This window comes from Neoarius graeffei, chromosome 3 (genome assembly GCF_027579695.1).
Source record: "Neoarius graeffei isolate fNeoGra1 chromosome 3, fNeoGra1.pri, whole genome shotgun sequence".
Classification (NCBI taxonomy): Eukaryota; Metazoa; Chordata; class Actinopteri; order Siluriformes; family Ariidae; genus Neoarius; species Neoarius graeffei.
Window position 1 is genome coordinate 62,168,527 of NC_083571.1, and position 15,626 is coordinate 62,184,152.

At 41.0% G+C, this 15,626-nt stretch overlaps 1 long non-coding RNA gene across 1 annotated transcript; it reads left to right on the top strand.

Moving 5' to 3' along the window:
- The first annotated feature begins 3,349 nt into the window (after nucleotides 1-3,349).
- On the top strand, nucleotides 3,350-5,495 carry LOC132882849 (uncharacterized). The gene is made up of 3 exons (XR_009654249.1): nucleotides 3,350-3,786; nucleotides 4,600-4,701; nucleotides 5,016-5,495. It is a non-coding gene; the product is annotated as an uncharacterized LOC132882849 (long non-coding RNA).
- Nucleotides 5,496-15,626: the final 10,131 nt, after the last annotated feature.

Genomic DNA, 15,626 nt, shown 5'->3' on the forward strand with positions numbered 1-15,626 from the left:
ATGAGGATTGTTCGTGGGTGAAGGCTGGAAGGCTGTCAGATCTGGTTGAACTTCAGATTTGCTGAGTGGCTGTAGAGACGGTGTATATGGTTGATGTACAGGGAGTTCTGCACCACCGTGGTGCGATTGGGAGTATTGGTCAACATAGTCACGAGTACGTTGAATGGCGACAGAAACTACGTCATGATTACTCCTACTGCCCTGTCCAATCCCAATCTTTGCTGCTGCCTCAAGAACTTCAGCCTCTGCTAAGGCTGCTGCAACCTCTTTCTCATGCTCCAATGCTAATAACTCAGCTGCTATGCGAGCCTCTTCTATCTTCAGATCGGCTTCTCTTTGAACAAAGGTGGCACGTGCACGTGCAGCTTCTGCTTTAGCACGAGCCCTGGCTGCTGCTCTGCTAGCTGAAGAGGATGAAGAGGCTGATGAATTGGAATACTGTGATCTAACTTCATGTGCAGGGTCTTGTACTGTGGCACCACCATCAGTGGACAATCGTTCCAATCCAGCTTCACTGGTGTATGACATCATGAATTGCAGTCTTCCTTATTTTTTCCAGTTGCTTTTGTGTCCGTGTGAAAAGGCACTTTTTTACTATTCTGTCCTCAACGTGTGTATGCATCTATACACGAATTGACAGATAGCGAACAAACTTCCATGAAATGTCTTTACTGTTGTCATCATTCTCTTGAACAGATTTCTTTGTAAAAAAGCCATGCTTTCCTGGACACAAATGAGGGATGGAAAGTAAGATAGCTGTGGCTGCACTCTGGTCACATGTAATTTGTCAACTACAGGGTTTCCCTCTTTATTTTCCCTGGGCTATGACTTGACTGCATCGCATGACTAAAACAACCAATGAAAAGAAACAGCTAATAGAAATTAAGAAAGAGTGTGTTACCCATAAACAACCACCAAGTGGAGAAATACCCAACTAAATACAAAGTTATACAAAGCATGACAGAGTGTGTCCTTGAAAGCTCAGGAAGCATGATCACTTATTAAGTGGACAGTATACCATGATGCAGCGATTTATGATTGGAATGTTAATACACTTAAAATAACATGCCCAAAACATGTTATAAATCATTATACCACAGCACTGTTGAGTTCTCAATTCTGATTAGTCATAACGTGTTGATTAAGCCTTTATAACAGTAGTTCTGTCCATAATGCTAGCTGTAATTCAAATCACAGCTCTATTAATTAAATCTATTAATATATTCTTTCTAATAGATTATTGTTTCTGTAAGAGCTTACTAAGGAACTTGTATGACAAACACTCCACATAATCGAAGCCGGATTACTGAGTTATTTTATAGCTGCTATAATGATCTCCTTGAATTGCAGACACTTCATGACATTAAAAGGAACTATAAATGGTTAAAATATATGATGTCACTGATTTATAAATTACAAATTGTAATTTCTGGCTAAATTGCTGTAGTATAATAGAAAAAAAAAACCATGTCAAGCGATGTTATTGAAAAAAAGTCAACTTCGGGGTGGTGTCATGTCAGCCGATGCTCAGAACTCCAATTCCCAGAAATGCACAGCAATTTTCCAAAATGCCTGCTGCACATGATTGAAATCTCCAGAAAACTAACATCTGTTTCTCATTACAGCCTCATTAGCACACAGCATATAAGGACTCACTTCATATTCATTCACTGTTAAGTATTGCTCAGTTCCAGGGGCGTAGCACCAAATTCTGGGCCCTATGCACAAGCAGTGGCCATGCCCCCCCCCCCCCCCCAAAAAAAAAAAAAAAAGCTCAGCAGTTAACAATGCTGAAAGTATTTAACAACAAGGGTGTACTACCAGTCCAGTCAGTTATGTAGCCACACATTAATCTAACAACTCTTAAATGAATAAAAAACCCTAGTCACACAATACTTCACTGAATCTTTGTTTTATTTGCAGAATGATTAAAAGTTGTAACAGTAAATGCCATCAAAGGTCACCAAACATAATAGGCCTGCATGAAAATTGAGCACCTTTGCATTGGGCTGAAGAGAACAGATTTTTATCAAGTAGCTTATTTATTACATAAAAGAAAAATGTCATTTCCAGATTTCTACATTAACAAAATACTTCCTTTAGAATGAAAGGTAAAAAAACCTTGACTCTCTTGTCATTTTTCATTTTAAAAAGGGCAAAAAGAAAACAGGCTTCCACAAAGTGCTAAACACTGGAATTTACACCCCAGTTAGTGCTCACTGACGGGTCTTCTTGGTGGCAAAATCATTGATGAGGTCCTTAAAGTCTAGTTTTCTTGCCAACTGACTTTCAATGGAGAGAAGGGCAAGGCTGTTCAATCTATCCTGGCTCATCTCAAGTAGTTTTTAACCAGTTTCATCTTGCTGAAAGCCCGCTCACCACCAGCAACAGTTACAGGTAAAGTGCAGAAAATCCTCTCCAAAAATGCTCTGTAGCTGCAGCTTATATATGGCATTAAGGAGCTGAAGAGGGGACAGGTTATGAGGAAATGTGGCATTATGTACTTGAGACAAGGCTTACCTTGTCTCAAATCCACAGTATCAGAGGATGAGGGGTCTGTTGCTGCATCCCCCTCTGTGACAGTCTCTGAAACTGAGTGCCATGCGTTTCACAAGTTAGCTTTGCTACACTCAAAAAAACCAACATGGGTGTCTGTTAAGCTAGCCGCACACTACGCCGATTTTCAGCGTACCGAGCCAACTGAAGTCGCGAGTCAGGCGTAAAGACTAGTTTTCGATGGTACCGACTCATCTCACAGCCGATTCGAAAAACTAATCGGGAGCCAGACTGATCGGCGAGAGTCGCTAGCAATAGCCAATCATATCTTTCGCATATAACACGTGATATTTCGTGATCATGTGATTGTACACATTTCAAAATATTGTCGTACTGAGTTACAGTCTGCTCTTTTTTTGGTTCAGCTGTCTGTGAATGATAAGTCCAAACGCGTTTTTAACAATAACATGTTGTGTTGTATAAAACAATATAAACACTTTCATCACATGCCCAATTACAACCTACATGAATAGACGTAAATAATAAATAACGGCTGAGCATTAATTATTGACTATCAGATTTCATTATTGACCACAAGACTGAAAGCTCATAACCATTATAACATCCTCTCTCACCACTACCCCCTACCAAGTGCGCGCTCTCTCCTCAACCTCCATCCCTCCTTCTTTTCTCCAGCCGTTTTAATTTGACACCCTGAGCCAGGGTAACGAGGTGGGGAGAGAGAAAGCCGCAGTGGAATTCATTAGGCGCGCCACTGCAGGCTCCTCTCCTGCCGTTAATGACATCGCAGGCTGGAGGGAAAACGAGACGGCCTAGACACACACACACACACACACACACACAATGAAATAAACATGAGAACTGTCAGCTCTGACGGCTCGCACTGAAGAGACAGAGAAAGTTCGGCCCGAGGACCTCGAGATCCTGAAAGATCAGCGGCAGGAGCCGCGCTGCGTGCATACACTGTAAAAAGTTTCTGTAGATTTACACCAAGATTCCAACATTAACCACGGGTTATTTTGAATAAACTGGGATTTCGTGTTATCGGTGAGATGAATGGGTTAAATGACGGTCCAGCGCTGTTAATTACCACGCCCATAATGTTTTTTTCCGAAATACACGTTCTTCCTGTTAATCCACGCTTGGGCGAATCGGGGAGAGGTGGAGTGGAACAGAGTTTACCGCCAAAGAGAGTAACCCTACGAAGATCTTTGTTCCCGCCTCCTGGAAACCTGCCTGCAGTTGGAATGTGTCAATTGGAGTGAGAAGGTGAATTTTCTGTCTGTTTTTCAGTCTCTCAAAGTTTGAAGCTATCATTTCGTACTCACAATTAATTCACAGTTAAGCCTGGTTCCGGCGAAAGGTCGCATTGCCCAGAACCTGTAGCTGCTAGCTAACTTTTACTTGTTAGTGAAGTAGGCTACTTGCTAGCAAGCACGGGCTGCCCCGTACTGGCTAGCTAGTGAAGGTTTTGATTTATCTCATCTCATCTCATTATCTCTAGCCGCTCATTTCTAATATTTGTTATACGGTAATCTTTTAAAATCAGTTCTGTGAATGTTGATGTGTATGTATGAAATCGATTCAATTTGTGTTATTTGGTGGTGTTATTCAGAGCAGTGGTGTTATTTAGAGCAGTTCACTTCGTAGGTCAGGACACTTGACTTCGATGCTTCCTTGAGCTCATACGAGCTTGCTGCATGGTACAGCATGTTTTCTTGTAAAATATGTGGGCATCAGTCCACCACAGCCATTCGTTATGTCAACCATACAAAAATCCATGCCAACATACCCAACATACAGCTTCCATGCTGTGCTCCAGACTGTCAACTCAATTTCAAAAGACACTCTGGTCTCAAGACGCATGTCTACAGACACCATAAAGAGTGTGGCTTTGATAACAGATTGGGTTTAGTGGATCTGTCATGCCATATTGATTTGTGCACTGATAAATGCGACTCCCTCAGTGCATTTTATGCTCATCTTAAGGGTCACATCAAAGAGGGTATTGTATGCCCTTTTATGGGTTGTGATAGTACTTTTACTGTAGTATCCACATTCACATCGCATCTATCCCAAAAGGGGGACGAAGGCCAGTGGGAAGAGGAGGAGAAACTCCCCCTCCAAGGTTTCATCCTTGCTGAGGAAGGTGATGGATTACCGCTACGCCCTGGTGTGAAAATGGTAAGTGAAACGTCTTCAGAAGTACAGTCACTACAGTTACAAGTAATCAGTTTTGACTAACATAGCATTATCAGCGAATGTGCTTTTTAGCCTGTATTACTTAGGTGCATAGGTGCATGAACTTTCCATCCACGTTAAATGGAAAGATTACTTCTGTGTGCTTTGTAAAATTTGTACCCTCTGGTGTGAATGTACAGTAAATCATTGGTAATTGATAATGTGTGGCACACAACACATGGATAATTTTGGCACCATTTTCCTGTTAATCAGGCTGTAATTCTCTCCCGATCCCTGCTTGTTTCTCTTTTCTACAGGCTGAATTGACCCATCAACTATCCAACAGGCTGAATTGTCCTGACCAATAGAAGAAAAAATTGTTAATTTCAGAGTGTAATTGTTAATTTCAGAGTGTAAGTGTAAAATTTTAAGTTGAAAATACACTGCAAAAGTTGATTTTACTGTAGGAGTGTAAACAAATAACAAATATGTAAGGGAAGAGTGTTGGTCTGATGTAATATTTATTTTGGTTTCCACTGCTTTATAGTTTCTGTAATCACAATTAGGCTTTCAATAATTCGTTTTGTATGTAAGGAATCAATATAACATGAGTTTTTTTATTATTGAATCGATGAAATATGAAAATTATAATTTTCTAATTATAATTTTATTTGAAATGTAAAGGAGGATGATCCTCCCTTTCCTCAATGGAAGAGCCTCCATGAATTGGTAGTTGTTGAAAATGACTTGAGTAATTGTGATTTTAATGACATATGTATGAATTTATATCTTAATATATGAAATAAAATGATTTTGTGTTTACATAATACTGTTTTGTACTATTATTGTCATGCTTCGTATTTAAACAAAGCACTGTTAAAAAACAGGAATCTCCTTGAAACTCTGCTGCAGGTCATTCCTGTTGTTTAACAGTATTATTGTTTTTACACCGTTTAATAACAGGAAGATACTGAAAATCATAACGGGTGATTCCTGTTAGTTTACAGTGAGTTCATGTTGTTATTTTACATGAACTTAGTGTTAAACTAGAGCACCGTTAAATAACAGGAATCTCCTGGAAACTCTGCTGCCAGGTCATTCCTGTTTTTTAACAGGGTATTTTTTTTACAGTGTATTATAAAGCCACTCACAAAGCTATTAAGTTGTCACGTGATATTTGGCGGAATGTTTGTTATGATGCTTAGTTCGCATAATCTCGTTTGGTGTCGCTTCAATCGCGACTGCACTCGTCAACAGTCGTGAGTTAGTCGGGGATATGTGCGTGCCCTGTCGGGAGTCGGCTCTGAAATGGGTCGGTTCGGTACCGCGTGGATCGGCGTAGTGTGCGGCTAGCATTACATGAACCTAATTCTAACATGTAACGGTTGACATTTAGGTCACTCAACAAAATTGTTTCTGGCTAAGTTAACGCGTTTTACTTGGGTGGAAATACTTTCCATAATTTTATTACGTTCACTGAGCAAGTTATTTTTTTTGAGTGTACTAATTTGACAGCCTACCCTTATGAACTTATATGACATTGAGACTAAATTAGGCTATTAGCCTAATTATGTTATGGCCAAGGGCGGCTGGTGCATAAGGGCGATTGGGCGACGCACTCCCAAAACGAAAAAAAAAAAGGGTTGTTTTCTTTTTTTAAAACAAACTTTCACCAGCGCTGCTCGAGGCCGTTTTAATCTGTCTCTGGGTATCATTGTCCAGTCAGGGTGGTCTTGCTTCTAGAGTACCGCCCCTTTTGGGGCGATTTCAGTCACGCTGAAAATCGCACAAGAGTTCACTGATAGAGTCCCATGTTAATATATTTTTTTTTCTCCTGACTGACACTTCAATGCAATCTCTATGGGTTCCGGGGGGGGGGCTTGCACTAACGTGCTTAAGGCCCGGTCCCACTGCACTTACGGATGCAAAGAGGATGTAAAACGTAAAAAAATCTTTGCCATCCGTTGGAAAACGCTATGCATCCGTTGTGTACTCATTGCATACGTGCTTCATACGCTCTATCCATCGAGCATCCGTCCACTGTGATTTCATCCGCGCAAAAAGTTTTGAGCTGCACAAAACTTTTAGAACGGATGAACTTTCCGCCGTGTACGATGTAAATCCGCGACATATACGAGCAACAAACGTTCTATGTCCGTTATCATCCGTTAAACGTCTGCTGTATCCTCTCTGCATCCTCTGGGCATCCTCGCAACTCACATCCGCTGCAGCTGAAAACGGAAAGAGGGAGGAAAGATAAGGTACATGAAACGTCTATTCATCGTTAGTAGCACGGAAATAGAAAGGATGTAAGCGTATGCATCTCGTATATAAAGTATTCAAAACGGACAAAGCGTTTATATCTGGGATGTATCTCGTATATTTAGGATGTCTGGAGTATGTCTAGAGTATGTAGAAGGACACCTAGCGGACAATCGATATTTTGTATAAAAAGGGGGAGAAAATCATCTGGATCTCTCGATGTAGCCGCCAGCACGTCTTTCCGCTTTATGCTGACGGCGTGCGTGCTGCATCCCTTTATATCCGCGGAGCAGACACAATTCATACCCCCCGCATGCGCAGTGAACGGTCTGCATCCGATACATCCGCGCAACATGCCCTTTTTTCCGTTAGGCGTACGTGATGCATCCCCTTCATCCGCTATGCATCCGCTCTTTCTGCTATGCGTCCGCTTCTCAGTTATCACCGGTAACCCCTTCGGAGCTGTCATCCACTTCCATCCGCTTTCATCCGCTAGGCTTCCTATGAACATGCGTTTAACATCCCCGCTATATACTACCCACGTCCGTTCTTTTCCGTTCTGTTTTCGCCAATTTTGTCCATTTCTGGAGCGGATGAAAACGGATAGAGCCACCCCCGAAATTTTGCTCGTCCGCTGTGTCCTTTTTGCATACGTTTTGTGTCCATCGGCCAGTGGGACCGGGCCTTTACGTCACTGCGCAGCGCGGCAAAGTTGCGTTCGATCCCATAGACATAATAAACAAAATAGACGCCGCCTTCTGCATAGAATCATGGCCAAGGTCGATGGAGAGGTGGGGGAGTTGAGGCGTGAGACCGGACGCGAAAAGCCAGTTTGCTGTAAAAGACATTTGTGAAGTTTAACGTTTTAACGGGAGGTCAGTCACACACACACACACACACACACACACACACACACACACACACACCCGGTTGCAGACGGGACTGTACAGTGAATGTGAGTGGTCATGGCGGAACAGTCTGATGGGCAATTAGATATCAATAACATTGGTGATGATATGTATTGGGAAGAAGTCAGCCGAGTCAGAAAACTGTCGGATAGGGACAGCAGTGGGGAGTCTGTAGTGTCTGTTTACAAAAAATCCAGGTTGACTACAAGGAAACCTAGGGAAGCAAATGAGGGAGTTCAAGTATCCCAACAAGCTTGGAAAGTTATTATTGTGTTTAAAACTGAAGGTGGACCAGATTTGCACACAATTCGCATCACTGAAGCCATTAAGAGAGAGATAGGGAAAATTAACCATGCTACATTCTTGGGAAATGGCAAGCTATTGATTTTTGCAAACTCAGAAGAACAGCGAGATACCATCCTGAAGAAAAGCACACTTAATAAAATAAAAAATAACCTCACACATTCCAGGAGCAGCGACCAGAGCTAGAGGTGTCATAACAGGAATACCTGTATCTGTATCTATGGAAGAAATTAAGGAGAGCCTATCAAGGTATGCAATAATTGATGCTAAATGTCTAACCAAAGGCAAAGAGAGGATTGATAGCATGTCAAGCTTGCTGAGTTTCAGTAAAGAATTGCCACAGAAAGTCCAAATGGGCTATATGTTCTACCCCTGCATTGACTCGCTACATGACCAAATCTTTGGCATTTAAAGCACCTCAGTGGAGGTGGAATATACTCGCGTACTGCGAGTATATTCCACCTCCACTGAGGTGCTTTAAATGCCAAAGATTTGGTCATGTAGCGAGTCAATGCAGGGGTAAAATGAGATGTGTTAAATGTGGTGGGGAACATCAATATGGTGAATGTGTGATAGATGTATTGAAATGTTGTAATTGTGGTGGCCCGCATAGTGCTGCATATGGTGGCTGTGAGAAACAGAAAGAAGCTAAAGAAGTTCAGAAACTCAGTTACACGTAAGACTTCATATGCAGATGCCGTTAAGTTAGTCCGTAATATTAAGAAAATCCCCAATGTTCCCACTACAGAACAAATTGTATGGAACCAACCTAACAGCAATTTTAGTTTGTATTAGAGGACTCCACTGGTTGACAATCGATATCATGATAGAAGACCTGACCCTGTATCAGGAAACTGCGAATGCAAAACTAAACTCACAGAAGATATGCTATTAGTGAAGAAAAATGACTTTATTGCATTTCTTTGCACAGTCTTGAATAAATCAATGCAATACAACAAGAAAAGTGATAGGATTCAATCCATAGTTGAAATTGCTAATGATTTTCTGGGATCTACAGTTAAAGCTAATGAGATTCATGAAATGCTTCAACTAAAATATGATCAGACTCAATCTACCTGAATGGTTTATAATGCTATTCATCCTACAATGGAATGCAAGAAGTCTAATAGCGAATGGACTAGAATTTAAAAAGTATTTACAAGATTTAGTGGATACTCCGGATGTGATATGTGTACAGGAGACTTGGCTGAAACCACATTTAGAATTTGTTATTAAGGGCTATAATGCTGTTAGATGTGATAGACTAACTGATAGAGGTGGTGGGTGCATTACATTCATTAAGGAAGGAATTCCTTACAGGTGTGTTGGTACAGGTAGTGAGCATGAATGTATTATAACGGAAATATTTAATGGGCCCAAGGAAATATACAATATTATTAATTATTACAACCCCTGCAAAGCCTTAATGACTGATCTTTTAAATAGTGTTGTTGACAAGAAACATACAGAAATCTGGTGTGGTGATTTTAATGCACATAATAGCCTATGGGGTAGTAACCACACTAGCCTAAATGGCATGGCTGTTGAAGAAATGATCAACGACAGATTTTGATGCCATGTACACACGTAGCCGGGTATTTTTAAAACCGAACATTCCCCCCCCCCCCTCCGTTTATAAAAATGTTTTATCCACACCACCTTGTCTTCGAAAAAAATCCCTTCCACACATAACCGAACATCTGCGTTTTCAATCACATTCATAAGCATTCCAAACCTGTAGATGGTTATTTCCCCAAATCCTACCACCTAATCACATCGCCTGTGCTCTTGGAGCAGTAGTTGGGCTTCTAAAATTAAACATGTAAATAGCACCTGCACAATAATTAACGCTTTCAAGGCACTACTCCGATCCATTACTCTTTAGCTAGCCGCACACTACGCCGATTTTCAGCGTACCGAGCCAACTGAAGTCGCGAGTCAGGCGTAAAGACTAGTTTTCGATGGTACCGACTCATCTCACAGCCGATTCGAAAAACTAATCGGGAGCCAGACTGATCGGCGAGAGTCGCTAGCAATAGCCAATCATATCTTTCGCATATAACACGTGACATCATTAAACACAATTTCTAGCGCGAGAAATACGTGTTGGTAGCACCTAATGCAGGTATATACTGTAATTCCATAGACTGAAGCTTTATCCATAGACACAGTGGGCTGGAAAGCCACTCTGCTCAAGTTGTGTGGCTGAATTCCAAATCGCTTAAACTCCCCTATATAAGTGCACTATTTAAGGTTGGGAATAATAGCTCATGCAGCCTAGATAGTGCGCTACATATTCCGTGTTGTGTCATTTGTAATTCAGCCTGTAGCATCTTCAAGTGTTGGATTTAACAGTAACTATATCCAATAGCCAATCACAAAGCTATTAAGTTGTCACGTGTCGCTTCAATCGCGACTGCACTCGTCGGGAGTCGGCTCTGAAATGGGTCGGTTCGGTACCGCGTGGATCGCCGTGGTGTGCGGCTAGCTTAAGTCCATGCTTAATCTGGCTTCTGCAGTAAACAAAGGTCGCACGTTTGACGTCAGGGCAGATTTGTTGTCATTTTTTTGGCGCAGATTGTGACGTTCTAAAACGCAAAACTCCGGTTATCTCTGTCTACACGAAAAGGCATACACGGAGTTTTCAAAAATCTTCACTTTGCCCGGAGTTTTTTTAAATATTCGTTTTTGATGTGTTTTCATGTGGATGACAGGCCAAAACGTAGAAAAATATCTTCGATTTAGCAGATACCCGGCTACGTGTGGACGGGGTCTTAGTTTGCTTAAATGATGGTTCTGGTACTAGAATCAACATTTATAACAAAGAAACCTCTTGCATTGATTTAACTCTGGTTGACAGGAGGTTAGCTTATAGATGTAAGTGGGACTCAGACCACACAACTAATATAGGTAGTGATCATTTCCCAATCTGGTGTAAAATCGATGTGCAATTTAGGACTGAACCCTGCTATATGCATCATAAATGGATCTTTAGGAAAGCTAAATGGGAGGATTTTAAAGAATCGGTTAATCGGTTAGGTCTACCTGAACCTGACCTAAGTGTGAATGGCATGAATGACATGGTAAGCTCTTTTATCTACCATGCTGCAAGTCAGACTATTCCTATTAGTAAAGGTAAAAAGAATTTAAGAAATGTCCCATGGTGGAATGATGAGTGTACTCAGGTAATTAAGGAACGAAATAAAGCATTTAAGATTTTACGACAGACTTTAATAGCAGATAACCTTTTGGAGTATCAAAAGAAGAAGGCAATAGCCAGAAGGGTCATTAAAGCAGCAAAAAGGGAGTCCTGGAGAAGCTTCTGTTCAACGATAGGTAGAGAAACCACACTAAATAAAGTGTGGATGATGATTAAAAAGATGACAGGAAGGTATGAGCCATCACATGTCCCAGTTTTAATTGACGGAGGGAACCAATACATCACTGACGTTGATAAAGCTAATGTCTTAGCTAGAACCTTCACTGATATTCATAAAGGCTATTACTTAGAAGAGTGTTCTAAGAGCAGGGAAGAAGTTTTAGCCACATATAAGGATGTCTTAACTAAGAGGGATTCAACCAAATCTAGTTTTGATATTGATTTTAGTATTACTGAGCTGAAGATGGCTTTGAATAAAACTGCTTACTCTGCTCCTGGGAGTGATCAATTGTGCTATGTCATGTTTAGGCAACTACCTGATGCTCTCCTTGACCTAATTCTTCTGCTATTCAATAGAGTATGGAAAGAGGGTACACTGCCATCTGCATGGAAGAAGTCGATTATTCTCCCTTTTCATAAACCTGGAAAAGACAAGCGTAACCTAGGAAAGTATAGACCAATTGCCCTCACGTCACACTTAGGGAAACTAATGGAAAAGATGATAGTAGCGAGGTTGGATTACTATCTTCAATATAATCAGTTACTTCATGACTATCAAACAGGGTTCAGGAAGCAAAGGTCAACAACAGATGCGCTATCCAAACTCACCAATGAAATTGAGAAATCTCTTATCATGAAAGAAACTATGGTGGCAGTCTTTCTTGATATTGAGATGATACCATGTGGAGGGAAGGGTTGTTGATCAAATTAAGGAAGTTAGGTATTGAAGGTAGGATGTATAATTACATATTAGACTTCCTTTCGTAGTGTACCTTGAGGGTTAGAGTTGGTCAAGCTGTATCAGAGGAATTTGTGGTGGAAAATGGATTACCCCAGGGGAGTGTAATTAGCCCTATACTGTTTAATATTATGATTAATGATATTTTTGAGAGAATGGGGCCAACAAATGTAGGACTACTTTATGCAGATGATGCAGTTATCTGGAGAAGGGGAAGTAATATACCACACATTACCAAAACAATCCAGAAGGACATACTCATGCTGGAACAATGGGGAATGGATTGGGGTTTTAAATTCTCTGTTCCAAAGTCACAAGTAACATATTTTACTAGGAAAAAAGTTCCTGACAGCTCTAAAGTTCTGCTCTATAATGTCCCACTTGGAAGAGGAGAGAAATTTAAATACTTGGGCCTTTGGTTAGATTCCAAACTCACTTGGAAATTCCATATTAAGTATGTAGAAACAAAGTGTAAAAAGGCTCTGAATCTTATGAGAATGGTATCTGGCCTGTCCTGGGGAGCAGATAGGCAGTCCCTGATTATATATATATATATATATATATATATATTTACAAGGCATTGATAAGGTCGACCATTGACTATGGTAGTGTAGCATATGGTGCAGCTTGTAAAACAGCCCTACTGAAGTTAGATAAAGTGCAATATAAGGCTCTGAGGATAGCTCTGGGAGCTATCAAAACAACGCCCACAAGTGTGCTATTAGTGGAAGCAGAGGAAACACCACTTCATCTAAGGTTTACGAAACTTGCCTTGGTATACTGGGTCAGGCTGAAGGGTAGTGATGACAATCCAGCCTCACCAGTACTCAGAGACTGTTGGGAATATTATAAAGTAGGTAAGGGGTTTGGCTGGAATATTAACGAGACCGCAAGTCAATATGGCTTAACAGATATAGAGTTTAGCCCTGCATTGCCTCTGAGTAGTGTTCCTCCACGGATCCTTCCTGCTCCTAACATTAATATTGAATTGCTGGCAGAAAAGAATGAACACCCACATGAACAGAGTTTTTCTGTATATTGCAAAAACTACTTAGCTACTACCTTTCATGGATATCTACAACTTTTTACAGATGGCTCAAAGAATACGGAAAATGGCAAGTGTGGCATAGGACTTTACATTCCAAAGTTCCACAGGTCCTATGGGTACAGACTGACAAACTTCCTATCAATTTACTCAATAGAACTTACTGGAATAATCATTGCTTTACGTTGCCTTGAGGAAATCAAACCCTTAAAATCAATTATGTGTACAGACTCACTGTCAGGTCTACAAAGCTTTTCATCAGGTAAAACAGCAAGGGATGACTTGCTTCTTGAATCGAAACATTTGTTAGCTCAACTTAGAAGTCTAGGACTTACTGTCCAATTTTGTTGGGTTCCAGCTCATACAGGACTCAAAGGCAATGAAATAGCAGACAAAACTGCCAAGGAAGCATTAGACCATGACAATGTTGAAATTCATGTTCCACTTGGGAAAAGTGAAGTTAAGTCTATCATTAAGTCGGAGATTATAACTAGATGGCAAGATGAATGGGAGGCTGACACTAAGGGTAGACAGTACTTTAATATACAACAGCAAGTTGGGGGGAGGAGAATAACATCCATGGGACTTAGCAGAAAAGAGGAAGTGACCTACACAAGGTTAAGGTTAGGACACACTGGTCTCAACGCCACACTTCAAATACTTGGCAAAACTGATGGGCTTTGTGCTGAATGTCAGGTCAAGGAAGACGTAGAACACATTCTCTTCAGCTGTAAGAAGTATAATGATCATAGGGAAAAATGGTTAGAACAAGAAGGAGACATTCATGACATTCTGAAGGAGGAGGGAATGCAGGGAAAGAGGATTAAAGCCCTTATGATGTATCTAACAGACACTGGACTAATGGGAAGAATTTAGTTTGTATACTTTCCTATTCCCCCTTTTTTTTTTTCCTCATGCCGATGACTTGACCTGACCAACTCACACACTCCTGTACAGTAGGTGGCGATATACAATTAAATATTGTGAAACGCCAGTAATCGAAAGAAGAAGAAGAAGATGCGTAGAATCATACATCATCCTCGCCGCCATATTGGATGGGGCAAAGTGGAGATTCTTCAACCATCTCTGGTATAGCGTCTAGACCAGGGGTCTTCAATCCTATCCGCAAAGGGCCGGTGTAGCTGCAGGCTTTCATTACAGCCAAATTGGAGGCTCACTTGATTGTTGACTGGAGACGAGGGTGAAATGATTAAACAAGTGAAATCAGGTGTAGCTCCTGCTTGGTTGGAATGAAAGCCTGCAGCCACACTGGCCCTTTGTGGATAGGATTGAAGACCCCTGGTCTAGACAGTAGCCGAGAATAAAGATGCCTCATTCATGTGCTGCGTTTAACTGTACCAACAGGTTTACCGTCCAAATGAGATCACATGGGATTACCTTTCACAGGTGAGACTGGAAAAATACTTTTCAATACTGTTCCTTCAGTCTTCAGTTTCCCAGCTCATCTCCACCGGGTAGGTGTAGAGTTATAAGCAGTGAGAATTAGATAATACAGTGCCACACTATGATGAACGTTTTTGAACATATGATGAATGTTTTTAACCTTTCTGAATGTGAAGGAATCAGTGATGTATTTTGTTTTGGTATGGCGTTAGAACCTGGCCGAACTCAGTTTGGCGGTCATTCAGCTCACTTTATTCAACGAGAGTAGGTCTGTGTGGTGACTCAATAAATAAAACAGTACATTTTTATTTTCATTCACTATTTCCAGTTTTTCCGCTATTTCCATCATTTATCATATTCAGTCTTGTAGGTTGGTTATTTTGGCCTCAGGTTTTGGTAGCTTGCTACGGTATGCTGACTGATTAGCTTACCTGAGCTATCTATCGCGTATCTGTCGCTAGTTTGCAGTGTACAGGGTATTTCGCACACTATTTATAACCATCACATTAAAAGTTATATGTGTTGTTTAGATGCCTGTTTGTTTCCCAGATATTTACGTGTGTGTCTTAATGGGTGAATAAAAGGCATCGAGTTAAATATTATTGTAGAAAGGGGCTTTATGAAGTTCAGTCCATTTACGTGCATTGGTTTACGGGGAAGATTTGCCACATCCAATATGGCGGACACTCTGACGTATCCCAGCAACGGGGCCACCAGCTCAATGCGGCGTCTATGTTTATATGTCTATGATTAAACTGGCTCATCCAATGCGTGAAATTTTGTGGAGTGTTCGAGTTAGCTCTACGAGGCAAAGACGAAACTGAGGGCTCCAGTCACCGTGGTGTTTTTCTGGGTTTGGTTGACTATTGACTTGCTACCTAGGTCAAT